This window comes from Patagioenas fasciata, chromosome 2 (assembly GCF_037038585.1).
Source record: "Patagioenas fasciata isolate bPatFas1 chromosome 2, bPatFas1.hap1, whole genome shotgun sequence".
NCBI classification, from domain to species: domain Eukaryota; kingdom Metazoa; phylum Chordata; class Aves; order Columbiformes; family Columbidae; genus Patagioenas; species Patagioenas fasciata.
Genome location: NC_092521.1, coordinates 139,570,581 through 139,598,341, shown reverse-complemented (window position 1 = coordinate 139,598,341; position 27,761 = coordinate 139,570,581). Strand labels below are relative to the sequence as shown.

At 38.2% G+C, this 27,761-nt stretch overlaps 1 long non-coding RNA gene across 1 annotated transcript; it reads left to right on the top strand.

Annotated features, from left to right (window-relative positions):
• Positions 1–535: 535 nt before the first annotated feature.
• On the top strand, positions 536–26,841 carry LOC139827439 (uncharacterized). Its single transcript, XR_011737977.1, has 3 exons — positions 536–638; positions 4,812–4,928; positions 25,685–26,841. It is a non-coding gene; the product is annotated as an uncharacterized lncRNA (long non-coding RNA).
• Positions 26,842–27,761: the final 920 nt, after the last annotated feature.

The following is a 27,761-nucleotide window of genomic DNA, read 5'->3' as shown; positions in this document are numbered from 1 at the left end:
ATTAATATTTATAGTTGCACTTCACTAGATGGCTAAGAAAACATATGTTGTTTAACTGCAGAAAACAAAGAACTCATGTAGTCTTCTTTATCAAGCTATTCATGACAGCAGCTTCAGACCTCTCATACTAATGTACCTTTTTAACATTTTTATTGGGAATTCCACTGTGTTGTTTTAAAACTTTGAGAGAGTAACTTAATCTTACTGAGTTTGGAGTGGTGTACCTGGACATGTGGTCAGTCTGGTGTATGCAGAAAAAAACCCCATTGTCGGTTGTTTCTCTTGATGGTTGTGACAGGCATTGCATAATGATTCTGTGTTTCTTCGCACCACATACTCTTTCAAAAATGCCTGAGAACTTCTAGGAGGTTTCGTTAATTTTGCTTTGAAAGGCACTTTCCTGACAGACATTTAACTCTGAAGGGTGTCTAGGCACCCTTGAGTGTAGAGAATACCTTAGACTCACTTGGCAGTTCTAATAATCTGTCCTTCATTGTTCTGTTTTCCTTCCCAAAGAAAACTTTAGTACTGATTACCATGTTCGTCTGCTGAAGTATTATAATATCTTTGCATGTGCTGTCTGAAACTTGGATCCTGTGAAGTACCAGTAAGAAGGCACTGAGAATCCTGTCTGTCAGGTATGCTAGATATTATTGCTGAAAATGAAGTATAGAATATGTGGTAATATTCTACAGAAATAACAAGGAAGCAATAACGTTCATAAACAGTCATTTGTGTCCCAGTCATTGCATTTACACCTCTCCAAGTGTAACACTGTGAAAGTCCATAGGTAGAGTTCTGAAATTTTCAATTGTGCCTTATCTTTGGATCACTCTTGGGATATTATGAGTGACTTGATTGGTACAGTGTGAGAGAAATGCCAGAACTGTCCAAGTCTTAGAGATCCCAGGGCATACCATTAACAATAGGCAGTCTAGGTGAAATGGCACTCTGGAGCATGCCAATTTGGGTCAACTTTAATTGCCAACATATATCCTTCAAGATACTACTACAAAGACATAGTCTGACCCCCATGCCCTCATATCATGCCACATGGTCTTCAGGACCAAAATCCCTTTTCTGCGACAAGGTTGGTACTCATTTTCATTCACTTGGTTGCCCCATCAGTGCCAGAATGCCAGGTAGGACAGAGGGCTTGCAAGTCATGGAGGAATCTTGTAGGATTGTCTCACTGGGACTGAGCAGTATGTCAGTGTGGACTTACTGTTTGCTTGCCTCATGTTTAACAACACAACTGCCATTTAAACACAAGACAGAATGACAGTTTGATTCTCCCTGCATTCTCTGCTTCTGTTTTATAGCCTTGGGCCTAAGATCCAGCATTGTGAGACCACACGTTCAGAAAGAAAAAAAGACCTGACCCGTATTGAAATAAATACCCTTCCCAGCTTCATTGGTGCAAGAGGACAGGTTAAATTTCCTAGTATTTTTAAAATCACCATGTTAGATTAAGAGTGAAGAGACTGAAAGAGAGGTAAACACTGTGACAATGTGTAAGTTTGCAAACATCTGGTCTAGTTCAATGATTTGGTCAAAGCACTCATGAGGAATATTTTATATTGACCCAAATAAGGGTTTTAGTGTTTGCTAGGAATTACACAGATGAGGTTTGATGCCATATGGCTTGCCTCCTGTGTCAGTGACAAAGGGGAAGATTTATTCAACAGCTGAACTCCACCAACCCCCTTTTTTTCTCCTAGAACGTATAAAACTTTAGTGACGCTCCAGGTCACTGCTTAGTGAGGCCAGAAGTGCTATTGGCAGACATAAAAAGAAAAAATTAATCCTTATGAAGTCCACTCTTCATTTTCATGTATTACTTCTCAGGAGGTATTGCTACTGGGTTAAATACCCTGTACTAGTACAGGTTTACACTAGCAGTAGAATAGAGAATGTAGAAAGTACAAACAGTTTTGAGTCAGTATAGAGTCTAGGTGTGAAACCTTTATAAGCTTTTTTTTTAAAGCTGACTAAAAAGAAGAGATCAGAATCTGGTTTTATTGATAGTGGTTAAATACGTATTAGCATAAAAATTATGGTATTTAAACCTGGGAGTTCATAGTTGATTTTCTTCATTTGTTCCTTTTAGATGCCACCTGAAAAGAACCAATGGTGTGGCTTTTTTTTTTTTTTTTTTTGTTGGATTTGGTTTGTTTTTTTGTTCTCTTTTAAACAGAAACTTAGAAACATAGAGAAAGTCAAGCAAGCCAAAAATTACTGCCTTTTATCAAATTTTAATTTAAAAAAATCTGAAGAGAATTTTTTAATACCTGTTGGGTTTTTTTTCTGAGATTTATGGTGTAAAATGGTTTTCCCTTTCAAACATCTCTATTTTTTTAATATCTGTACATTTAAAAAGTCATCCAGACATTGTCCAATACTCACTGATATTTCTAGACTGCAGAATACAACAACTTTATAATAATTCGGGAACTTCATTGCAGTAGAACTGCACAGATACAGACATAATAGTCTAGATTAGAATTGACTGCTTTATTCACCTTATATCAGTATTCTTTCATGACTCAAAATAATGAATTTTGTTTTCTGTTTCTTTGATTTGTGCTCCAACCCTCTTCCATACATTTAAACTTAATATTCCAATAGTAGGTTTACAATTTAACAGAATTCAATACCGTAGTATTTCTATATAATTTACCATTGTGGCTGTTTTTAAGACGAGCTGTTAAAGCTAATTACAAGAGATGCAATTTTCATTAGCAAATTGCTGCATATTTTTCATTTATTAATTTTAATCGAGACTTTTAATAAAGATCCTTCCTGATTCACACACAGTATTCAAGCATTAAAAGAGCTGATCCTCATTTCTATGTACTAGGTATTTCCTATTAAGCATGACAGTAGTGGTATTTATAAGAGGCTGAAGTGTGCACTACTAGAGTTTTTTAGATACTTCACACAAGCTAGCATTTGACTAGCCTTTTATACAGGTACTTTCTGATTATTTTCGAGGTATAGTGGTTTTATAAAACCACTGTATTTTGGGTAATATTATAACAGTGATGACATTTGCATTAAGGTAACTTCAGATGCAGCAAGTTAAAATCACTATTTTCCCTTTATAGTCTATGGAGAGAAAAAGATTTCTTTAATGAGCTGTTGAGCATAGATTTAAACTGTCCTCTGTTGAAGTCTTTCTCTTTCCGCTGTCAACAGGGGAGGCTTGGGAGGAGGAAGAAGGCCTGATGTTAGTTTTCGTGACTGCTTCTCCAGGCATCAAATTTATAGCTTTGCAAAGTAAGCACAGGTTTTTTTGAAGCCTCTGAAAATTCCTCGCAGTTATAGCAGGAGAGAATTTGACCAAGTATCTGAGCAACACAAGGCATTAGAGCTGGCAAATAGAGCTCTGCTGACTGGCACACTGATTTAAGACAACAACGGCATGAGGGGCTGTGTAGGCTTCCCTGCAATTCCCAGATAACATGCCTGAGATCTGGTCTGTAAGGACCATCTGCAAACTTACAAAATGTTTTTTTATGCTGACCTTGAACTTCCTCTATAGCACTAACTCAGACATTGCTTGGCCATGGCTGTAGGTCTATGTTTAAAGTGAAAACACTAAAACTACTACATTTTTCACAGTAAAGGGACATATGACCAATTTTGACCGTCTAAGAAGGAAGGCATGGGAATAACATAGAGACTGGTGTTCTCTGGGATGTATATCAGTTGTGGATACTCTACTTGTACAACATTTCTGTGCAGACAGAGAGCTCAGGTTGTAGTTGATGTAACAGCACAATATTGTGCCCTCTTGATTGTCACCTCCTAAGGTTCTGGCACTAAATAGTGCTACTTCGCATGTATATCTACACCGTGGAAAGAAATAGATACAGGATTGATATGCCTTTACTATTCCTGAAAACAGGTGTTGGGCAGCAATCTTAAAGACACCCAATATAACCTGTCTTATTTGGGAAGGGAATTAAGACTTAGTAGCTTATGTACCAGACTAATGAGCATGACACTTCACTAGCTGTGGATTTAGTGGCTCCAATTTGTACTATATCAGGATCTTCTTGCTATATTGTCCATTGTGGCCTTCACAAATGTTTTTTGTTTGTATACAGCACTTGTTAACATCAGGAAATTAATAATGCTACACAGTGCTACACTGATTTTAGAATATTTTGCAGCTGACCACAGATTCAAAGAAAAAATCTTGTCTAGGGGAAACACTTTGCTCCAAACACGCTCTCAAAGCTGGGCCATGACGAAACTATGGAAAGTTCTACAGTTATATCCATAGGAAAACTTAATGGAATTTCATCCCTGTAAATCAGTCTGCTCAAAATATCAGCTTCGGGATTGGGCTCTAGGTTATTCAGCTATTTTGGGGTTTAGACACATTGGAGATAATGTGAACCCTAAAACTGGGAAATGTGATTTAAAAATAACAACAATTACCAAATGGATATTAGAGCATATATTATGTTTGAAACTCCTGATGTATTTTATAAATATGAACTTTCTTCAAAATATCTTATATTTATTTTAATAAACAGAATCATTAGTAAGTGCATCTTGTGAAAAAGTATTCACCCAAGCTATCTTGCGAATGCTATCCTCAAGCATATTATTTGATGGAGATCATAATCTATATTTATCTGCAGAATTCCTATTTATCTTTTGAAGTAGTCTCCCTTTTTATATTCTAGGAATACTTTGTGTGGCGTTTGTTGCTGATGAAAACCATGATAGAAAGATTTATGTGAGTGTGAGTTCCTCAAAAATTAGGTATGCTCCATATCATCTCTTTTACCTGACAGGCTCTGGTTCACAGGAAGACAAAATCCTCAATTTTTCCGGTCTGATTTCTGATGAGCAGTGTTGATGAAGCCCCAGAATCCTGAAGCTGCAGCTGGCACAGAAAATCGGGTACTCAGGTAATATTAAGGTCTCTATATAACATTATCTTATTTAGAGTCTTACCTTTTCAGCCAGGGAAGGAACATATGGTGCCAACAATACATTCTGTCAAACAGGGTGGGGGGCAGTAAGCATAAAAGTCCTTATTCTGCAATGATCTCTACATAAGTAGATGACACTGCAGAGTGCCAGTGACTTATTAAGGCTTTCTATGCTGGGAATCTACATGTGTGAGCTTATTGCAGGAATGGAGACATAGGCTGATGGAGCTCCATGTTCATGTCAGAATGAGGGCGTTACGCTTGATGATCCTCACAGGTAAAACTTTGCTGTTAAGTCAAAATAACTTAAGTCTATTCCCCATCACTGACTTTTACATTTTCTTCATTATATTTCCATCTTACCATGATACTTGCAACTGTTAGTTTGATACAATTGTGTTTCTTTTACTACTACTATTACTTTGTCATTTGAAGTACTACATTTTGACTTCTCTGTCTCTGCCAGGAGCTTTGTCCCTTGGGAAATACTTGTCAAATGCAAATGAGCTACCAGATCTATCATCTTTTATAACAGAAGTACGTTGTGCACTTGTGAACAGGGCATCAGAGAGCTGGGACAATGCTGTTATTTAACGATTAGAGGGATTAGAAACTAACTGAAATTTTTTATTGATTTTCTACTCTTCTGCACATATAGAAACAGAGTTAAAAAGAAGTTCTCGATATTCATAAATACCTGTGCTTTTAACACTAATACTTGCAGAGATTACTTTGAGTCTAATACATTTTTCAGACACAAGTATAGACCATTGTAGATTTTATTAGAAAGTTTTCAAAAATGTAATTGCAAGCATAATGGTTAATGCTTCTTCTCCATTATCAGAAGCTTTGAAGACTGTGCATCTCCTTTAACAGCATATCAGACATTAAAAAAAAAAATCATAATATGATAAAGACATAGTTTTATGTGGCTTCACTTTCTGCAACTTGCTTTATATGTAGGATCAGAACTTCTGATCCCTGAAGGAATCTTTTCATGTTAGGGACTTTTTTTTCCTTGAAATGTGTTTTGAGTTAGTTTTACTTTCACAGGTGTTTAATTATTCTAACAAGGGTAATGATGAATCAACGTACCACAAGTGCAGGTCACTGGCATGTAATGGGAACAAAGAATTAATTATTGGATCTTTAATTAAAAGAAGAAGAAAAGAAGCTTAATAAATATAGAGAGGAAAAAAAAACACCTCCTTTTCACATTTTCACAAATATAGCAATGTGTTCACAATTTGTGCTAAAATACATTTTAGGATCTTTATCTAGAAACAACTTTAGGGCTTTTAACTAATTAAACAGATCACTGAAATATAGAATTCCTGTTATGTTCATTGTTAGTTATGCACCAAGTTGTCTGAGAAAGAATGAAATAAACCAAAAAACAACCCACATAAGCTTTTTTCAGTTACAGTATCACAGTATCACAGTATGTTTGGGATTGGAAGGGACCTCAGAAGATCACCTAGTCCAATCCCCCTGCCCGAGCAGGAACACCTAGATGAGGTCACACAGGAACATGTCCAGGTGGGTCTTGAATATCTCCAGGGAAGGAGACTCCACAACCTCCCTGGGCAGCCTGTTCCAGTGCTCTGTCACCCTCACTGAGAAGAAGTTTCTTCTCAAATTTAAGTGGAACCTCTTGTGTTCCAGCTTGATCCCATTACCCCTTGTCTTATCATTGTTTGCCACCGAGAAGAGCCTGGCTCCATCCTCAGGACACTCACCTTTTATATACTTATAGACATTAGTAAGGTCACCCCTCAGTCTCCTCTTCTCCAAACTAAAGAGCCCCAGCTCCCTCAGCCTTTCTTCATAAGGGAGATGCTCAACTCCCTTAATCATCTTTGTTGCCCTACGCTGGACCCTCTCCAGCAGTTCCCTGTCCTTCTTGAACTGAGGGGCCCAGAACTGGACACAATATTTTAGATGGAGTCTCACCAGGGCGGAGTAGAGGGGAAGGAGAACCTCTCTCGATCTACTAACCACCCCCCTTCTAGTACACCCCAGGATGCCATTGGCCTTCCTGACCACAAGGGCACAGTTCTGGCTCATGGTCATCCTGTTGTCCACCAGGACCCCCAGGTCCCTTTCCCCTACACTGCTTTCTAATAGGTCATTCCCCAGCCTATACTGGAACCTGGGGTTGTTCCTGCCCAGATGCAGGACTCTACACTTTCCCTTGTTAAATTTCATCAGGTTATTCCCCACCCAACTCTCCAGCCTGTCCAGATCCAGCTGGATGGCAGCACAGCCTTCTGGCGTGTCAGCCACTCCTCCCAGCTTGGTGTCATCAGCAAACTTGCTGATAGTACACTCAATTCCCTCATCTAAACCGTTAATGAATATATTGAATAATATTGGCCCCAGTACTGACCCCTGAGGCACTCCACTAGATACTGGCCTCCAGCTAGACTCCGCACCATTGACTATCACTCTCTGGCTTCTCTCCTTAAGCCAGTTTGCAATCCACCTCACTACTCTATTGTCCAGACCACACCTCCTCAACTTAGCAACTAGAATGCTATGGGAGACTGTGTCAAAGGCTTTACTGAAGTCAAGGTAGACCACATCCACCACTCTGCCATCATCCATCCACCTTGTTACATTCTCATAAGAGGCTATGAGGTTGGTCAAGCATGACTTACCCTTAGTAAAACCATGCTGACTGCCCCTAATAACCCTCTTATCCTTGATATGCCTTGAGATGGCACCAAGGACAAGCCGTTCCATTACTTTCCCAGGGACAGAGGTGAGGCTGACCGGTCTATAATTACCCGGGTCCTCCCTCTTGCCCTTTTTGAAGACTGGAGTGACATTTGCTTTCTTCCAGTCCTCGGGCACCTCTTCCGTTTCCCAAGACTTGGCAAAAATGATGGAGAGCGGTCTAGCAATGACTTCAGCCAGCTCCCTCAGCACCCGCGGTTGCATCTCATCTGGACCCATGGATTTATGGATGTCCAGACTATTTAATTGCTCCCTAACCCAGACCTCATCGACTAAAGCAAACTCCTCCATTAACCTGGTTTCATCCGGGGTCTCAGGGGTACAGGGCTCCCCAGGACAGCCTCCAGCAGAGTAGACAGAGACAAAGAAGGCATTCAGTAATTCTGCCTTCTCTGTGTTTTCTGTCACCAGGGCACCCACCTCATTCATCAGTGGGCCTACATTGCCTCTGGTGTTAGTTTTATCCCCTATGTATTTGAAAAAGCTCTTTTTGCTGTCCTTGACCCCTTTCACCAGGTTTAATTCTATGGAGGCCTTGGCTATCCTAGCTGCCTTCCTACATCCTCTAACAGCAGCCTTATATTCCTCCCAAGTGGCCAGCCCCTGCATCCATGACCTGTAAACTCTCCTCTTCTGCTTGAGCATACCCAACAGATCCCTATTCAACCACACAGGCCTCCTGGCTCCCTTCCTTGACTTCCTGCGTGTGGGGATGCTCTGATCCTGAGCTTGGAAGAAGAAATCCCTGAATGCCACTCAGCTATCTTGGGCCCCTTTACCTTCAAGCAGCCTTGCCCATGGGATTTCTCCCAGCAATTGCTTGAAAAGGCCAAAGTTAGCCCTGCTAAAGTCCAAGGTTGCAATTCTACTTATTGCACTGGTCCTACCATACAAGATGCTGAACTCCACCATCTCGTGGTCACTGCAACCCAGGCAGCCCTCAACCTTTACCGCTTCAACCAGACCCTTCTTGTTAGTGAGGATGAGATCGAGCAGCGCTCCTCTCCTGGTCGGCTCCTCCACCATTTGCATGAGAAAGTTATCGTCAGTGCACTGGAGGAACCTCCTGGACGGTGGTTGGTTGGCTGGCTGAATGGTCCTTCCAGCAAACATCAGGGAAGTTAAAATTACCCACAACAACCATGGCCTAAGACTGTGAGGCCATTCTCAGCTGCCCATAGAAGGCCTCACCAACTTCCTCAGCCTGATCTGGTGGCCTGTAATAGACACCTACAACAGTATCACCCCTGCCAGCCTGCCCCTTGATCCTGACCCATACACTCTCAACTTGCTCCTCATCCGCTCCTGGGCAGAATTTAGTACATTGTAGCTTCTCTCTCACATAAAGAGCAACTCCACCACCATGCCTGGCTGGCCTGTCTTTCTTGAAAAGGGCGTAGCCATCCATGACCACATTCCAGTCATGTGAACTGTCCCACCACGTTTCTGTAATTGCCACTAGATCGTAACCTTCTGATCGAACACAGGATTCTAACTCCTCCTGCTTATTCCCCATGCTGCGTGCATTGGTGTACAGGCATTTCAGGGACCATGCTGAGCACACCGATTTCTCCCTAGGGGTACAGGAGGCCACCTGGTCCTCATTGGTTCTAGAATGCTGCCCCACTGGGACAAGCCCAGCTTCAACCCCATCCCCCTTCGAGCCTAGTTTAAAGCTCTCCAAATGATCCCAGCTAATTCCTGTCCCAGCCTCCTTTTGCCCCTGCGAGATAAGCCTTTCCCGCGTATCACTGTCCGAACTGGAGTCTTACAAAACCAGCCATTATCAAAAAATCCAAAGCCCTCCCTGTGTGATTGTCCTGTGAGACTGCGAAATAGCTCAACCGCCTTTAATATCTAAATTTGAGATCAGTCATTTTCAGCCCCCTAATTCAAAAGAAACTGTTACATATACATATATAAAGGCGAAAATTTCAGTGAAGGAACCATCTGGCCATGTGCAGAGAGACACCTATGCGATTGTTTCTTGTGACTCTGGGCTGCATTCTGCCCCTTAGATAATTTACAGAGAAAGTTTATGTTCTACCAGTCTCTGTTTATGGTTTTGCCACCCTCTGATGGTCATGTCTTCAGAGAAGCTTAAATGCTGCATTAAATTAAGTGTTTAAAAAACCATTTTTACTAGTTCTGCAGTATCACTTCCCTATGAGTGTGCATGAACTATCTAATGTTCATGGCTGCTGTCTGCAGCATGTCAAGTTGCATTGGGAGTGCCAGAACAGTAGCAGCAAGAGATATGTAATAGTCTCTGGAGGAGAATATTTCTACCTATATTTGCAAACCTTTGAAGTGGCTGCCTAAGGCAATAGCGTATTGGAGTGTGTGACTGAAGATAAGTGTAACACACATGGGGGAGAGGTCAAAGTGCCAGGCTGCAACAGAGAACTGTGTCCTACCGGATGAAATGTCCCACAGCACCAGTGTTGCATGGCAGCTTCTCCCTCACTCTCTGGAGTACAGCCACCCAGCAGTCTGACCACCTGGGGATGATATGTGCAATGACAGAAAAAAAGAAAGTTCCAGGGACTGATTTGCTGTTGGGGCCATGGGAAATAGGAGTTAGGATTCTGTGCTTTAACTCTGTAATCTGTGTGTGAGATTTGAGGCAGGAGGGCTTGCTACCTCAGAGTCACAGAGCAGCTTGCCCCCCACCCAGTTGCCCTCATGTCATATGCTAGTTTGTAATGATGGCTGGTGAAGACTAGAAATTGTACAGTCAGCATTCATGCAATGCAAGTACACAAATGTCTGCCTTTTTCATGTTTCCTGCACTCTGTGTGTGTGTTTCTTTGCAAAACCTCCACAGAGAAACCTCTTTCAAACTAGAGTAGACCATCTCTATCGCTTTTTCATCTTTAAATCTCTGGAGGTCCCTTCCTACAGCCATGAGCTTGGTCCTGACTGAGATGACTTCAAAATCTTATTTTCTTCCATAGAGAAGTCCATATCCTTTGAAATGTGGAGATCAGTGGCCTTCCGATTCAGGGCATTTTCTGACAGTAGTAGCTTGATCCTTAATGACTTTGAACAAGGAGACCCCAGCTGTGAATGTTTGACTACCCAGGAGAAAGAGCTACTGAACTCAGCATTGTCAGAATCAGGCCCTAGATAATTGGCGAGTAGCCTGAAGGTTGGTGTCACATTTTGATATTGTTGTACCTTTCCTGCTGATTTCCTTGACCTCATTACTCTCTTTCTGTAGAATCACCAAATGTGCAATTTGGCTCATTCAGTTATAAAGCATAATGGGAACTAATGATAGAATGGTCCTTTTTTCTTCTTCTGTAAAAAAAGGACAAGCAGCTGGAAAGTAAGTAAATGCTCCTCAGGGTGTCTGCAATCACACAGCTGAGAAGCACTGCTGCCCTTCATGTCACTCCAACTGTCACAGCTGTGTGATCCCCTAATGAAAAAAACAAATGCTCTCTCCTTCCACTGTTGCCCTCTGGAATAAGAGAAGGATATTTGAGATAGTGTTAAAATGACTACTGTACCTTTAAAGCTTTTGTTATGCTGAAAGGCATTGAGTGTTCGCAATTTCAAAGTGCTTTTTGAGTGTCTAACCAGTGAAACAGAGATTTTTAATTCTACATTTAGAACGCAAATACCACCCAAGCAATTAAATACTTTTTACAGCTTTCCTGAAATGGTTACAGTCTGTGTGATGGGGGAGCGGGCAGCAGGAAAATATGTTGGGGAATTTTGCTATTACAGCTCAGCCTGTTTTGTAGTCTTTGCTTTATTGCACAGACAATTCTCCAAGGTCTAATAAGAGAAGATTAATTTTTTGGTATTTGATGTAGCTTTTGCACAGGATGAATTCTAAACACCTTTTGAGAATGCTGTGGCTTTGAGTACCCTTAACTCCCAATAGATGGCACTAGGGATTGGTGCCACTTGATAATACTGGGCACATGAGAAAAATGCGGTGAGGGAATTATATCTAGCTGGACAATTTTCACATATTTATGACTCCTGGAGTCATATTGCTGCTTTCTGGTTTGCTTTCAGGACATCAGAAAGGGACAACTACTAAAAAGCATTGCAGCAAAGACCTCAGTCTCAGAAACCACTGAGTGTAGAAACCATCAGCAGTGCTTCAGTGGGTCATCTGGCTTACCCTGTGCCAGAACACTCATGAGGTCATACCTTGATCAGGAAAACTATTGTAAAATATGCTTATATTTCAAACTAAGCTAGAATTTTCAGCACTAAAAATGAATCACTTCCACTCTGTCTATTCACTTCTGTTATGTGAATCCACTGTGCTGCAAGACCTGTCTTTAAACTTGCTAATTTAGACTGCAGATTCCTCAGCAAAGGAGTTAATGCAAGCTGCAGAGCATGCTTGAGTAGCAGAGTGGGTGTCTGAGGAGACCGGAGGAGCAGAAAATGGGGTTATGTCAGCTGCACTGTAAGGATGAGCAAAGCGCACACACACAAAAAGATCCAGGGAGTTCAGTGTCCATCAAAGCCAGTAGCCAAAATTGATTTCTAGGGATAAACATAGGAGGAGTTAGACAAAAAAATAGTGGGTTTGTCTTTGTTTGTTTTCCAAGAGGAAGAGCTCTATTATGCTTGGTTAGTTCTCATTTTCATGCCTTTTCATACTTTTCATAAGGCTCATTGCCTTTTGTGAACCTTTTTGAGATGGAGATCAGACCTGCATTTTCCAAGGTACTCTTACATCACACATTTTTTACTGTGGCACAATGTTTTGTTTTGTCATCTATTGCTTTCCTAATGATCTACTGTGTTTGATTTTGTTGTGAGTCAATTTTTGATCATTTGGCTGCCAGGTCCTAACCTGATGTTGCTGTGGCAGTTTGGATACAACACTACTAGCCTTCTGTGTTGCTAATTTCTTTGTGTGTAATAGTTACAATTCACCACTTCAATTTCTGTTTAGACCAAAACCTTCTGATTTATACTAGTAGGCAAGGCAAGCACATGCTTCTTATTTCAAAGGCTAAAATGGCTTGTCCATACCTTCATGTGATGGTTAATTCCAGGGACTAATTCAGGACTTAGTGTGAGTCTACAGCAGCAGCTAAATTGCAAGCATTTAGAAATGGCAGAGAGTGGATTTCAAACTTTTAGGATGAGTTATATGAGGAGGGGTAATTCTCTCCACAGACATTTTTTTGTGTATTATTTGCAAATCTTGCAAAATATTTCCTGAAGTGTTCTTAAAGCTGCTTTGCAGCAGCATACAGTATCTTTGTGTCACTAGTTTGTTTTTTTTTGAAAGAATTATCTATTTCAAATTTTAACTATGTATGTGTGTCTCAAATGCAAATAGTCTGAGATGCAGATTTCAAGCACTACGTATTTCTTAAAATGCAGTTCAATTATCCTGTTAGTATTGATAAGTAGCACAGTTTGAAGCAGTAAAACTCCACACTGTTGCTAGGTTTCATAGTATAAGAAGATTTTATTATCAAATTTTTACTCTATCTTTGTAAAACTGGGATGATTTCTAGCTCTTCACAACCTGGGAGCAGATAGCAGCATTTTTGAAAGTAAATAAAATACAGTTTCTTAGTCTCACCAACTGTCACTGAATACACAACTATATAAAAACCTTTTCCTGAACCATTTCTGCTACATAGCTTTTCAAATTCAGGAGATAACTGCCATGTTATGGGTGCCTTTACACCGGTTTACTAAAGAGAGTACTTTCTTGCACCAGTTGGTTGTTCTTAATTTTTTTACCACTTCTTCCATTTTCCTTGTCTTTTGCATTAGAGAAAAGTGATGCTATTCTAAGTATAACTGTATATGGTTGACTTACTCCACAGCGGACAGCCCACTAATAGATCAAATGTAGTAAGTTTGGTTCACCGACATTGGCTGGAGGCTTGAAAGGCAAAGCCTTACACACCGTTAATTGCTTTTTAGAAAACAGGCTATTTTCTGCTCTGGATCAAAGACAAAGATCAATGTCCAGATCTTAGGGTTCTGATTTAAAGGAGGGAGATCTCAAGAGGCTGTATTTAACACTCTGTTTTTGTTCTATTTTTAATATTTTGATTAATAGAGATGACTGACCAAGGAAACAGGTGGGCTAAGTGCATTTCCTGATGGTTTTTCATTGTTTGGTTAACCTGACCTGTTAATATTTCTTTCATCCTTTTTACTGTGGTTCAAGCTTAACAAATTGAACACCAGCAACGGTATTGGTCACCAGCAACATCTAGGAGCTTTTAAGATTTTTTCATTATTTGTACTTCATCCTTTATAGCAATCAGGAGAGGGATGACGGCTGGCTTTTATATATATATACATATATATATATATAGACAGAGAGAGGCAGTAAAATAATACAAAGATACATTTTTATGAAAACAAAAATCTAGATTTGAGTTGTGAAATTACAGAAAACTTAACACCCAGCAAAGTGCTTTTCTAGCACTATCAATTGCAAGCAAAGTGTAATATCATTCTCTGTCTCTTTAATGAAAACTGTGATATCAGCTTATTGAAGTGAACTCTTGCAGGTCTTCAGTTAGTCTTTAAATAGAACAAAGTGAGTCAGACTCAAATGATTACATTTGTAACAAAGAGATTTGATTACTCAAACAGAGGTCTCTAGCTTTTAACACAATACCATAATTTTGAATCTGCACTTGCAGCAATCACTATAAATATTGCTTCATAGTCGAGTCTTCTAAAAGTCTTGTCAGGAAACAATTACAAAAGAAAAGCTTCAGACTTGGCATAATTAGATGAAGTCAGTGGAATTATACCAATGATGAATTTGGCTCAAGATTACACTGAGGTCTAAATAAAAATATTAAGTGAGCAACTGTTTCTAATTATCTAGCAAAAATAAAATAATGTGTGGACATTTCTAGAAACTATTAAGGCCTTATGACTCCATTAGAAACCCAGAAAACACCAGTTGAAATAGGGTAAATATTCATGTTGGCACAGTTTTCTCCCCACCATTCTTTGCACTGTACAGATTTCCACACCTCTAGTTCTTAGGATAGGCAGGAGAGATGTAAGTTTCTATTTTGTGATTGAACTAAAGTTGTCCTTTTTTGCCAGCAGATTCCATTATGACCCTGTAGGTATCCCAGAGTTATCACAGCTTTCAGTGTTGTAACACTGCAGTTTTAGAAATCAGGAACAACTGCTGATTTCAGTGCTAGGTGACTGCTTGCCCAAGCAGAGAAGAATACCGTTCTAATCATAATGCGCATTAGCTACTCCTGATATACAGATGTAATGATCCTGGCACTTGCCTAGGAAATTGGGAGACTAAGGAAACCCTTGACTTCAACAGTTATGGAGTTCATAGATGAGACGTTTCTCCATCTATTTTGCTAGGAGAAGGAGGGAAGGCATGATTTGGTAGTATGTTTGTAGTGTACCTACAGTAGTATGCACAGACGGGGTTATGATCATATTTTTTGTAATAAGAACTTATGGAAACCTACCTGAAAATCCACAGGTTCATTTATTTAGTTGACATAATGTAGGATCTCCTGCTTTCCTCTGATCATTCCCCACCAGAATGAATGGGTGTGCCAGGGTAACTGCATAGAAGACTTAGGCATTCTTTCAGCCAGAAAGGTGGCAGACCATCTGCAAGTGCTCACTGCTGACTTCTGCAGCAGGGTGACTGGTTTGCACCTTGTTCTGAGGTGCTTTGTACTGCAGCTTATTCAGGGCATCAGCTAAAATCTGTGGTTGATGTTGTGCTTCCAGGATAAAACAAACAAACAAACACAACAAAACAACAACAACAAACATAGGTGCACTTAACCACAGATCCAAAGTTCCTCTGTGGATCTGTGCCAAAATACAAAAACCACTTTGCAAACTAGGGACCAAGGGCATTGAAAGTGGGGTATGATGAGCATAGTAACCAGCAGACTGAGTAGATTACAGGAGCTATCCATGAGTGACCAAGAACAAGAAGCAATTAAGATTTATTAGACTTGCCAAGGTTTCTAAACTCTAGTAGAATATTTGGTCTGGGTGATGCTTTCATTCTGTGCATGCATTTAATTTGAAAACTCGCTGTTTCCTGGTAGTAACATAATTATGACTAGTGAGTAAAAACTGTAAGAACGCAATGTGTTGGGGAGATTAATTGCATGAAAGATTTAAAAAGGCCATTATAAATGAGAAAGATAGCTTGGTAGCTATTTCTGGGATTAAGCAGTTACATGTTTCCACCATAACTCTTATTGTAGGGCATTCACTGCTTCTGGAAATATAGTGTATGGGAGGTTGTAACTTTTCCTTAAAGAAACCTTTAAAATATTTTGATTATGCTTTACCAGCTTGCCTTATATCCATTAATTAATAAGCTGTCAATTTAAAAATGGATCTGAGTCTTAGAAAGAGTGTATCTGCGTAATTCAATTCTCTGCATAGGATAAAACTTAAAAAGAAATCACATATTTTCTTTGGTCATGTGGGTAAGTTTCAAGGAAGTACATGTGGCTATATAGTTACACTTTAATTATCATACACCTTGAAGTTTTGTAAGCCCTATCATAAATGAATATGTCGCAGTGTGGCAGCAGTGACATTTTGGAGGATGAATTCTTAGATGTAGTAAGAAGGAAACAAATATATAGATTCACAGTAATGTGAACATGCAAACTTTGTTTGAAAGTTATGACAAATACAATTATTGTTCTCCTCTTGATTGTTCATTTATAAACTGAACTTGCTTAGGGCTTATATGCAATGTTAATTAGATAGTATTTTTCTTCGTGTCTCTAGTTCTTAAAACACAGAAAACTTCTACTAAACAATATAGTGGAAGTTAAATGTTGAATCATTTACTAAGACAGAACTTTTTCAGCTGCTCAGGTGTGCAAGACAGTGTAACTGCTCACAAGTTGTATTTTACCTGTCTGAATACATTCCTGGATACTGGAGTGAAGTCCAACTTCCATTTACCAATCTCACTATTCTAAGCATCAGGAAATAATAAAGATACGACTTTCCAAGTGGATTTTGGTATCAATGACCTATGTTTTTCCTAATTTTTATTATAATGCTGCAAAACTCACTCGATGAGAATGGGAATCAACAGCAATAATTTTTTGCAAAGTGTTAGAGCACAATATTCTCATATCTGTGAAAGGAAATGCTACTACTTACATTTTCATGTGGGGAATTCAAGTAACACTATTTATTCTTGTAATTCCGCCTATCTTCAAAAGAAGCATTCTGAAAACTCTTGCAGGCTGCCACAGATCCCGAGCTGCTGTACATACTTCCAGGCATCTATGGGTTTGTTTATATGTGTACTCGGGTGTTCCTACCCTGACACAGCCGAACCTCTCTCATCAGATGCCAAAGTCTCATCCTCAGGAGATCCGAAAGGCTGCATCAATTCACAGAACAGCATCTCTTATTCCAGGATTAGACACCAGTTCCTTTAAAGAGAACTTTTTACATCACTGAAAGCAGCTTTTTAGCAGAGAAAAACCACTTGAAATTGTGTTAAGGATGATTGGAATCCGTTAGAGGACTTCTGGTTGAGACTTCTGGGAAACTTCCGCACTGTTTTCCCTAGCTCCTGGATTCAATAAGGTTTAAAAGAAGATCACTATCAACCTGTTCTGATATTGGCAATTTGTGCAGCATGTGTAGAAACAGTTGCAGCTACCTAGGGAATTTCAGCCTAAGCAAAGAAGCATGCAGGTTTTTTAATTGCTTGGATTCATGAGTTGGAATAATTTACATTGCAACACTTGAACAAGTTACCATTTTCTGCCTTCTCACCAGCTGCACTGCTCACTGAGTTACGTCTGAACTCCCATAATTTACAGTCTGACATACTCAGGTACACTAGAACTCGTATTTTGTATGGCCCATAAACACATGTTTTGTTTCAAGCACTTGACTAATCCTGTCATTGTGCAGCAAAGCAGTCAAGTGCATATTCATCTCCTTGAAGTTAGTGGGAGTTGAGGACGGAATTAAGATAAAATATATATCTGAGTGCTTTGCAAAAGCAGTACTCAAAGGACCTCCTTTTGTGTTATCTTTTCTGTGAGGCATACTGTCTGCTGTATTCCATTTCAATAGTTCCATTTTGTTGATAAACTTGAGTAATTATTTTCAGCTGTAAATTTTCATAGGTCAAAAATCGTTTAAAAAGCAAAAAGTAGTAGTTAGCATTCAATTCAAAATGAGCAGTGGGCAGACAGAAGGAAGAAAACAAAAAAGAAATATTAGTACTTCAATAAACATGAAGCAATCCTTGCATTTATATTGTGAGCTCTAGCTAGTTTGTACATGAAAACCTTCTAGAAGGTTCATGGAGCACTTTCAGCCTCTTAAAGTCAGGATTTCTTAAGTTTTTATTTATGAACAAAACAATTATCTCCATGTTATTTTAACATATACCTATGATTTCATCTTGTTTTCTGTTGTTTTGATTTTTATACCCATTGATAGCATAGCATATGTTGTATGAGGAAACTGAAACCCATTTGGAGACAACACTAGCGTTTCTGTATGACTAATGTATTTAAAAATCAGATACTGAAATGTCTTCTAAAATACTACAATATAAGTTTGTAAATACTAGAATGGGAAAATATAGCTTTCACAATAGTGTTAAAGTAATAATTAACTTAAGCTATATTCAACACTGATTATTTAACTTGAGGTAGGTACTGACTTGCTGCATTAGCCTGATACAGGTACACTTTTATTTAACATTCTTTGTTCTGTGTAGAACTGATGACATTTAGAATATCTCTGAACATAATTAATTGAATTAATAATGTGATTTGGCAGTTATTTTCCTGAGGTTCATTAAATTTCAGTTCTTAAAAAAAGTTTCTCAAATTTACAATGATGTTTTGCTAATTTATTAAATAAAAGCATTTAGATGAAGTTCCATATGCTTTTCATATGCTGAGATCAATCAGAGAAAAATAAATACATACTTCTATCAATTTCATATATATAAGTGGATATATATATGAATAAAGAAGGCAAGCAGAACAGCTTTAAGTCTCACATTCAGTCAGTAAAGATACCTAGCAGAGGATTCAAGCCAAAATGAAAAGGACATTTGTCTTAAGTAAGAGGCAAATCAACAAAATAGTCTTCATTTAGTACATAGTATAGAGTTCTTTCAAGATCCATAGAATGAATGACCCCAACTATGTTCTTTGGCTTCCTTTCCTGATGAAGTCTGTGGATTATTCTGCTTCAAGCTGAGGTTAATGGAGTTGGAATGAACCTTTGTTTAGAGTTCTAATAATTAAAACGCCATAACACATTTTTGCTGTTAAGTGTTTGGTCAAAAATGGTCTCTTTGGCAATTATGACTTCAGTGGAGACTCATCTTTGGCAGCCTAAACCCAAGACATTTAGCATTTTTGAACATTACTTCCACAGGTCAGCTTCCAAAAGATGACATAAAATGCAATCAATTTTAGACTTGAGGCCAAAACTGTATCAGATTATAAAATAATTCCTTCCAAATGGAAGGGAGTGAGCAGTATGAAGACATGGCTGCGATACTCTAGTTGACTTGCAGTTCTCAAAGGCAATTATTTTCTCTAAGCTAAGTGAACATCATTTTCATCTTGGCAATTGATGAAGTACAGTAAAAGAAATATCTTATTATTCTTGGTGATAAAAAAATAGAATCCAGCTATTAGTGTCTAGCTAGATTCACATTGACCTAGCAGCAAGAGAAAATGATGACACTGTAAAGCAAGTCTACTAAATGCTTTAATTTATTTCAAATAGAAGTTATCATAAATTAGTACAGGTTATTTTATGAAATGTTCATCTTTGTGGGTTCACTTTTTATCTGACGATTTGCATCTTTTGGTGAATTTCAGATATTTGCCCTTTTAATTATGAGATTTAACCCACATAAAAATGTAGCTGTGCCAGAGCTTTACACTCATTTAATCACTGTGGTCATTGGCATTGTAGAAGTGCAACTGAAGATGAGTTTTCGAACATTATGTATTCTCTTTATGCAATGCAAATTTCATACCTCTGGTTTTCTAGGGCACTGAAAGGAAAATCTAAAGGTCTGAAATTAAGACATGATCCAACATTGACCATCTGAATTGAGTGGGTTCTCTGTTGAGGCAGCAGTTAGAGTGTGGTATCCACCACATCAGTCTTAGTCATCTAATTGTTTTTCAAAGACATGCTAAACTTCTTGCTATCAACTCCTCATCAGAGTATCAATCTGTACTCTCTTACTAACAATATCCACACCAGATGCTGTCACACCGTGACAATCAGAAAGTGAATTTGCTTTGTTTAATATTCCTTTTTACTCTTAAAGCTTGATGAACGACTTCATGGCTTTCACTTGTGATACCATCTCTGGTGCAAACTGGATCATTTAGCAAATGGCTACATTACTGAGAATTCATGAGTAGCAATGTGTGTAGGCATGTATTGCTAGTGATTTTATACACTTATGAACATTTGTTTAACACTGAGTCAAAACTCCATAACGGTGACCTGACAAAATTTTGTTTTCACATTCTTTGTCATCTTTGTTTAAATCTCCATTTATAACTCTGCACATTGAAAATTTTTTCCAGTCCTTATTTTATCACATAGAAATTGGAGCAGGATTAGCAGGAGTGAAAACTGACTGCAGGAAGCAAATAGCACTATTTTAAGTCATATACTCTTCCCCATCTTATAGCATAATAGAAAAAATTTATAGCAGTTTTCTGGTGTTACAAAGGAGATTTCATAGTTCCCCTTGTTATGAAAACAATAACTGTTGTTTAGGAGATTGACGGTATTACAACCAAACAATTTAGCACTCTGTTGTCATTATGTAAAGGACAGTAATGCCAAGGATTTCTGGCAGGTTCTGTATACAGTGCTTGTAAGGAAGATTGCTCTGGTCAGTACATCCATGGGAAATGAGTACAATGTGACCGAGGGAGAAAGAAGGATGGGGAAAGAGATTACAAAAAGCAGAAGATACAACAACTTTGGTTTTGCCTGAGTAGTTGATAGATATGTAACTCTTCTCAGCAAGGCACATTTTTCAATGGATGTATACAACTAGGGGTTCTAGTATTCCCCTTTCTTTTCTCTATCTGCCACCATTGTCAAATGTCATGCATGGTAAGGGAAATTGAAATCCTGTAAAACAAGTGATGTCATGGAAAAGACTTTCTGAACTCTCTGAAATCTTTCATTTGTTAAAGAAAAGTTGTAATGTAGTTGTCACACAGCATACAGAAAATGATCTGCGTTCCTGATGCTTGCTATGTCTTATCTGAGCTTTTATGATTATTAAATAAATATAAGAGAAGTCTATTTTATGCTGTATTAGTTACACAGTACAAAGTCTTACAATAGCATTGTTAGTCCGTTTCCCAGGTGACAATTCTTAATAGCAGTTAGAAGAGAAGACAGTGATTTCTCTGCAGTAAAATTAGCAGAGCTGAAAGTATTTCAGCAGTTGTTACTTCTAAAAGTTACCGTTAAGATGATATATAATTAGTAGCCTTGTAAAATGCCATCCTTGACATAGAAAGTGAGTTGTCTGAAATCATGTAAATGAAAGATTTTTCTGGGGACATCCTTGTCCTGTAGTGATCAGGCAAGAAAAAACAAAACAAAACAAAACTGAACAAAAATCAAAATCAACCCCCCCAAAAAATCAGCATAATTAGAAAAAAACCAAATGTATCAAAAATCTGACTGAAGAAGAGGGAAAAAGTTTTACTAAGAGTTTAAGTTTGTAAAACTATTGTTTTAATAACAACAGGCCAAAGACATAAAATACATGGAAGTTATAATTACCACAGTCAAACTTCTTATGGGTTTTACAAGTTATTATTAGGTGTCATGCCCTTGTACTACTAACTGCTGCTAAATAAAGCTACGAGTTTGGAAGAGCACAGCTATTCTCATGCTACAACAACATCATATTCCAATAGTAAAAGTGGAAAAGAAGAAAAAACTTTGTAGCTAGACCACTAAACTCCTCAATAATTGTTTTTAAGAAGGACAATAGCCATGTAGATTGATAAATATACCTAAACAGAGACCTCTTTTGGAGTAAGATCTTAATTTTAGCTTCAAGCTAAGAAATGGAAAACTTTGAGTCATGCATGGTTCTGGATAATAAAATTCAACAATTTAATAAAAACTATCTAAGGCTTATAGATGGCTCTGTGCTACCAGCTGTCATTGCACATATTTCAAAACTCACAATATACTTGTAGCTGTCTGCAATCTATTCTGAATCTATTTTGAGCCCACTTTTATGTTAAAATGTTTCTTGTGAGTGTAGCTGATATTCCTTTTTTTTTTTTAATGTTTTAATTAAATACCACATATATTTGGTTAGAAACCCAATTACAGTATTTTTTTTCCATGAAACAACTAGACAATATGGTTTTATGAAATTATAAAATAAAGATATGGAGCAGTTACATAATTAAATGAGACATTAGAGATTTATATTACTGCAAATGTTCCGAAGAGTTTATTAATTCAGAATGCAAAAAAGGTACTTATATGGATTGATTAAAAATATGTGAAGATCCTAAATGTTTTGAAACTATAGTTCCTAAAAACATTGCTTCAAAGATAGATGCTACAATATTAAGGTGAAATGCTGAAAGCAGAGAACTATAATTTAAAACGTGTAAAATGAGCAAAAATTTTTTATTGTCATGTCACCATTGAGATTTTAACAGTATGACTTTTCCTAACTTTTTTTTTTTTTTTAAATGGAGTGTCATTCACCCTTTTTTCCCCCTTATCTCATTTATAATACCTTTATGATGTCTTAGTGTTACAGCCCACTGCAAACAGTTAGTGATTTTAATAAACCATAATCTTGCCTCATCATAATTAAGCAGTAAGAAGCAGATTCTTACTGACGTCTAAGAACTCACACAATGCCACCTAATCTAGAGATATCATAGAGATACTGATTCTGGTGCCAAAAACAGCATGATGAAACTACCATTGTAATGTGTATTTTACTAGTAAAGCTATTAAATTCTGCCTCACATCACAGGAAATTAAGGGCAGGACAGTCCCAGTATGTCTGTGCAGATCCTCATTCTGGAAATAACTCAATTGCAGTTATTGTGTTTTCTCCTTTATTGTGATGAGATGGACAGAAGATGTAAATAACACATTTAAATACGCTGACGCCAGCAGAGAAGATAGGAGGAGAAGGAAGACAGAGAGGGAATGCCCAGGACAGCAAAGCTGGCTCAAACCATATATTTGCTTATGGAATCATTACTATCCTTTTGATCATGTATGCCCCTGTGGCAGCTGCCAGCTTTATAATTCTTAGACGCAAACTGAATGCCCTTTCTAGTTGCACATATCCAGCTATAGGATGAAATTAATGATGTGTACATGAAAACTTCGGGTTAGTTTGCTGATATTCACACATATATTCCTCTTAGTAGATTATGAATATTTCAGGAAATCACAGGTATCTGATATTGCTTTATAATTTTCTTAGCTGTAGTAGCTTTAGTGAGCAGTGAAATTTAAAGAACAAAAAGAATGTCAAATGTTTTTCAGGTGTTGTTTTTGTTTTGTTTTGTTTTTCCATAACAAAGATTAAAAGTGGCAACATCATTGATTAGATACCAGATGACAGTGTTCATGTAACATAACTGTGATAGCAGATAAAGGCAAATCAGGGTTTGGTCTCCAAAATATAACTTAATACATTTAGTAGTAAATGGCATCCCCAAAACATTCATGCTTCCAGTGCAAGCTTAGAATGAATGCAAGAACACAGCAAAAAATGAACAGGGAAGTAGGAGACACTCAGTTACAGCTGACATCTTAAGCAGTACTGTTGTAGATGGCATGAAGTGTGGTATTGGAGGTGATTAAATAGGATGTCAAGGTCATTCCTTTGCAAATGTTTTGGAGCATTTCTCTCATGAAAGAAGGAAAAGACCTTTGATTTGATAATCTAAAACAAAAGCTAGCAGAGAACAACAGGAGGCTGGGAAATCTACCATCCTACATTTTGTTCAGACAAGAGGGAGTGGAATATCTATATTTGTTAATTGTCAGGTGACTTTCTATCCTTCTCTTCTTCCTCTAAAACTTATTGAAAATGGTCTGCTACATTGTCTTCTTTTTCTTTATACCACTTAGTGACTAAAAAATGACGGGCTTTAAGAGCAAAGTGTACAAATGGGAACAGCCACACCATCATATGCTTTTCTGTTAGTGTTTTGTTGTTGTTGTTTGTGTTTATTGGTTGTCTGGTTTTTCTTAACTTATCTGTTGAATGTTAATGGTGGAAAATGTTTTGGTTTGGTTTGCTATATGACATTTATTATGATTGTTTGCACAGCTGAAGAGATTGATACAATCTATCTGTATCTTAATGGTATTGACTGGTTGATCTATATGTGCATCCATAGATACTCTTGTACTTCTGTCTTATTTAACAAAGGATTGAAGATGACAGCACTAAATGTTTAGTACACTTTGAAATCTTTTTCTTCTGCTCTACATCAGGTAAGAGGTAGTAACTTCAGCATAATCTTCATATACTTTGCATCAAGTGTGGACAGGATATGATTTCAACTGTGGATTCTGTACAGCATGTGGACAAAAAATGATGAACAACAAAATGAATATGTAATGAGTTCATGTGGTTTCACAAGACTATTGAAGCATGCAATCAAGTTTGTTTTGTACATATGCAATAATCTTGGCAAACAAAGTGCTGAGTAAGTAAACTATTAGGAACCAGTTGTGACTGTTTTGCCTTATTTTTTTATTTTGTATTACCATGTGTGAAACATTTTTTTCTAAAATTGTTTAAAATCACTTCTAGAGTGACCTGCTGTGCTGTCCAACTGGCTAAGTGATTTCTGTTACTATATCAAACAGTGTAATGACATTTACAGAATAAGAAGGAACTGTGTGCCAGTGCTACTTTACTCCCTCCTGGAGCCTCACAAGATGTCATTTCTGTCATGCTGCGTGCTGTTTATTTTAGATTAAGAGACATTTACAGGTTTGGCTCCTAAAATACTTCGAGACAGCCTGCTAAAAAGGCACAAAAAAAAAAAAAAAAATAGAATCGCCTGATTTTAATGCAGCATCACCAATTTCCAGCCAGTTCTTTATCCATTGAAGAGTACACCCATCCAGGCCATGAGCGGTCAGCTTCTCCGGGAGAATGCTGTGGGATATGGTGTTAAAGGCTTTACTTAAGTCTAAGTACACCACATTCACAGTCTTTCCCTCATCTACTAAGTGGGTCAACTTGTTCTAGAAGATCAGATTGGTCAAGCAGGACCTGTCTCTCACAAACCCATGTTGACTGGGCCTGATCACTTGTTTTTATTGTATGTGCCATGTGATGGAACTCAGGATGACCTGCTCCATGACCTTCCCTGGCACCGAGGTCAGACTGACAGGTCTGCAGTTCCCCAGATCTTCCTTCTGGCCCTTCTTGCAGATCAGTGTCACATTTGTCAGCTTCCAGTCAACTGGGATCTCCCCAGTTAGCCAAGATTTCTGGCAGATAGTGGAGAATGGCTCAGTGATAACCCCCACCAGCTTCCTCAGCACCCTTGGATGTATCCTATCTGGCCCCATAGACTTGTGGATGTCCAAGTGGTGGAGCAGGTCACTAACCATTTCCCCTTGGATTATTTGGGCTTCATTCTGTTCCCTATCTCTCTATTCTGGCTCAGGGGGCTGAGTACCTGGAGCACAACTGATCTGACTATTAAAGACTGAGGCAAAGCCTTTCTCTCAGCTTCTGTCACTATGTTTCCCCCCGCTTCCATGAGGAGAAGAAGATTCTTCTTAGCCCTGCCATTTACAACAGTAGCTGGGCCAGTTCTAGTTAGGCTTTGACCCTTCTAATTTTTTTTCTCCCTGCTTAACTTCATGCCATTTTTGTATTCCTCTTGAGTAGCCTGTTCCTCCTTCCAAAGGTTATAAATTCTCTTTTTATTCCTAAATTCCAGCCGCAGCTCTCTATTCAGCCAGGCTGGACTGCTTCCCCACCAGCTCACCTTCCAGCACACAGGAACAGCCTGCTCTTACGCCTCTAAGATTACCTTCTTGAGGAATGACCAGCCTTCCTGGACTCCTTTGTCCTTCAGGACTGCCTCCCAAGGGACTCTGCCAACATGAACTTCTATGGATTACCCTCAAAGCTAGCTGATCACTTAACTTCAGAGTTAAATTGGGATGTTGCTCATATGTGTCCTTCTAGGGCAACTCAGAAAAGCTGTATTATCAATGTGTTCTCTTTATGTTTGTCTTAATTACTAGTTCTTGATCGTGAAGTTTTGCTTAGCACCACATGGAGGTGAAAGCATTTAATTCAAAGCATCATAATAAACATAATTTACAGCAGAGCTTGTGGTAAATGTGATATGCACGCTGATGAACTGATAAGAACAGGAAGACAAATGTGATGGTTGTAGTAGAGTGAAAGTGAAGAGGGAGAAGAAATTTACTTAAAATGTTTTAGTGCAAATACTATATACTTTTAAAGATTCATGCATGACCCTGATTGTAACTCTCCTGTGTTCCAGCCATTCTCTTTTCTATGTTATGGTCAGCCTGAGGCATGATTTCATTGACCTATGTTATCATATTCCTAATTGCTTATTGAGAAAATATATGTAGGCTTAAGAGCCTGATTTTTTCACTCCTTATACTAAGAAGAGAAATCCCTCCACCTCAGGATAATTTCTCTGCTCAGAATTCTCTGTCTTTTGCCCTTTGACAGCACTGCTGTTGTGAGCAACATGGGTGGGGTGACAGACCACCTTCTCCAATTTACAAGCCTGAGCTGTAATTCACTGCAACCCTGTAATGACCTCTCAGATCCATGTGTCTCTTGACTGATATGCCTTGTGATTTACTCATGGAAGTTTAATCATATGTAGCTGTGTTGTGTTGCAAAATACGTACTGCATAGTTTTAATGGGGTTTGAAGATACCTGGCTGATGATTTCCTACTGGAAGAACATTATAATTGTCACACTGATGTCACAGGAGTGAGCATTTTGCACTGTAATAGCCAGAGATCTTAGGAAGGGTTCAGGATGAGAAGCATTCACATTTGTTTTCATTTTACAATAGATTTTTTTAACTGACTAAATATACTTTTGACTGCCTAACTTTATTCTATAAATAAAACCTGAAAGATAAATTTCTGTCTCTACTCATTAATTTATACCTATATAACATTTGCTTGTGTACTCACATGTAAGTAGTTACTGCATGTAAGTAGTATTGTGAAAGAAAAATGTTATAATGAATATCTTCTGTTTCTATTAAAAATACTCTACTCTGATTACTTCAGATAGAAATCATGCTTAAGCAAGGGAAGAAAGGATGACTCCATCCGAAACTTCACCAAAATCCAAGTTTCTATTCATGGTCACAAGAGTCTTTGAAGTAGTTACAATATTTTCATTACTAGACTTCAGTCAAACTTATTTACATGAGTGTATCTATATATATATACATATATATATATATATATATATATGTGGGCACAGACCAAGCATACATTTTTTCACATGGCTTATGGCACATTTTCTCATTCTCAAAAAACAGACTGCTGTCTGGCTGCATAGACACAAAGCCAAACTCCTCTGAAGACAAGTGGGCAATCTGAATGCCAGGATAACTTTTTAAACTGCTACTGGTGCTTATGGGAAGGGGCTTTCAACTGCAGTGACCTTGATCCATCATCACATCAAAGAAATAGGAAAAAAATAGTATCTTGGGCATAAAATGCCTGTAAAAACTATTTTACTTTCAGTGAGCATGAAAATCTGTCCCTGTAAAATCCATCAAAAGATTACTGGTAAACATGAACATTAGACCATTCTCATAGCAAGTTACAAAAGGTCGGATCCTTCATCAATAATTACAAAGCAAGTAAATTAGGATTGTATTCTCAACCATACTCTGTAATGACCTGCCTTTTCTATTAACCTTGTGATATCTTAAAGTTCACATCTCTCTCTTGGCATTCAGTGTTCAGAGATGCATCTTTGATATTCTACCTGTTTGTGTTAT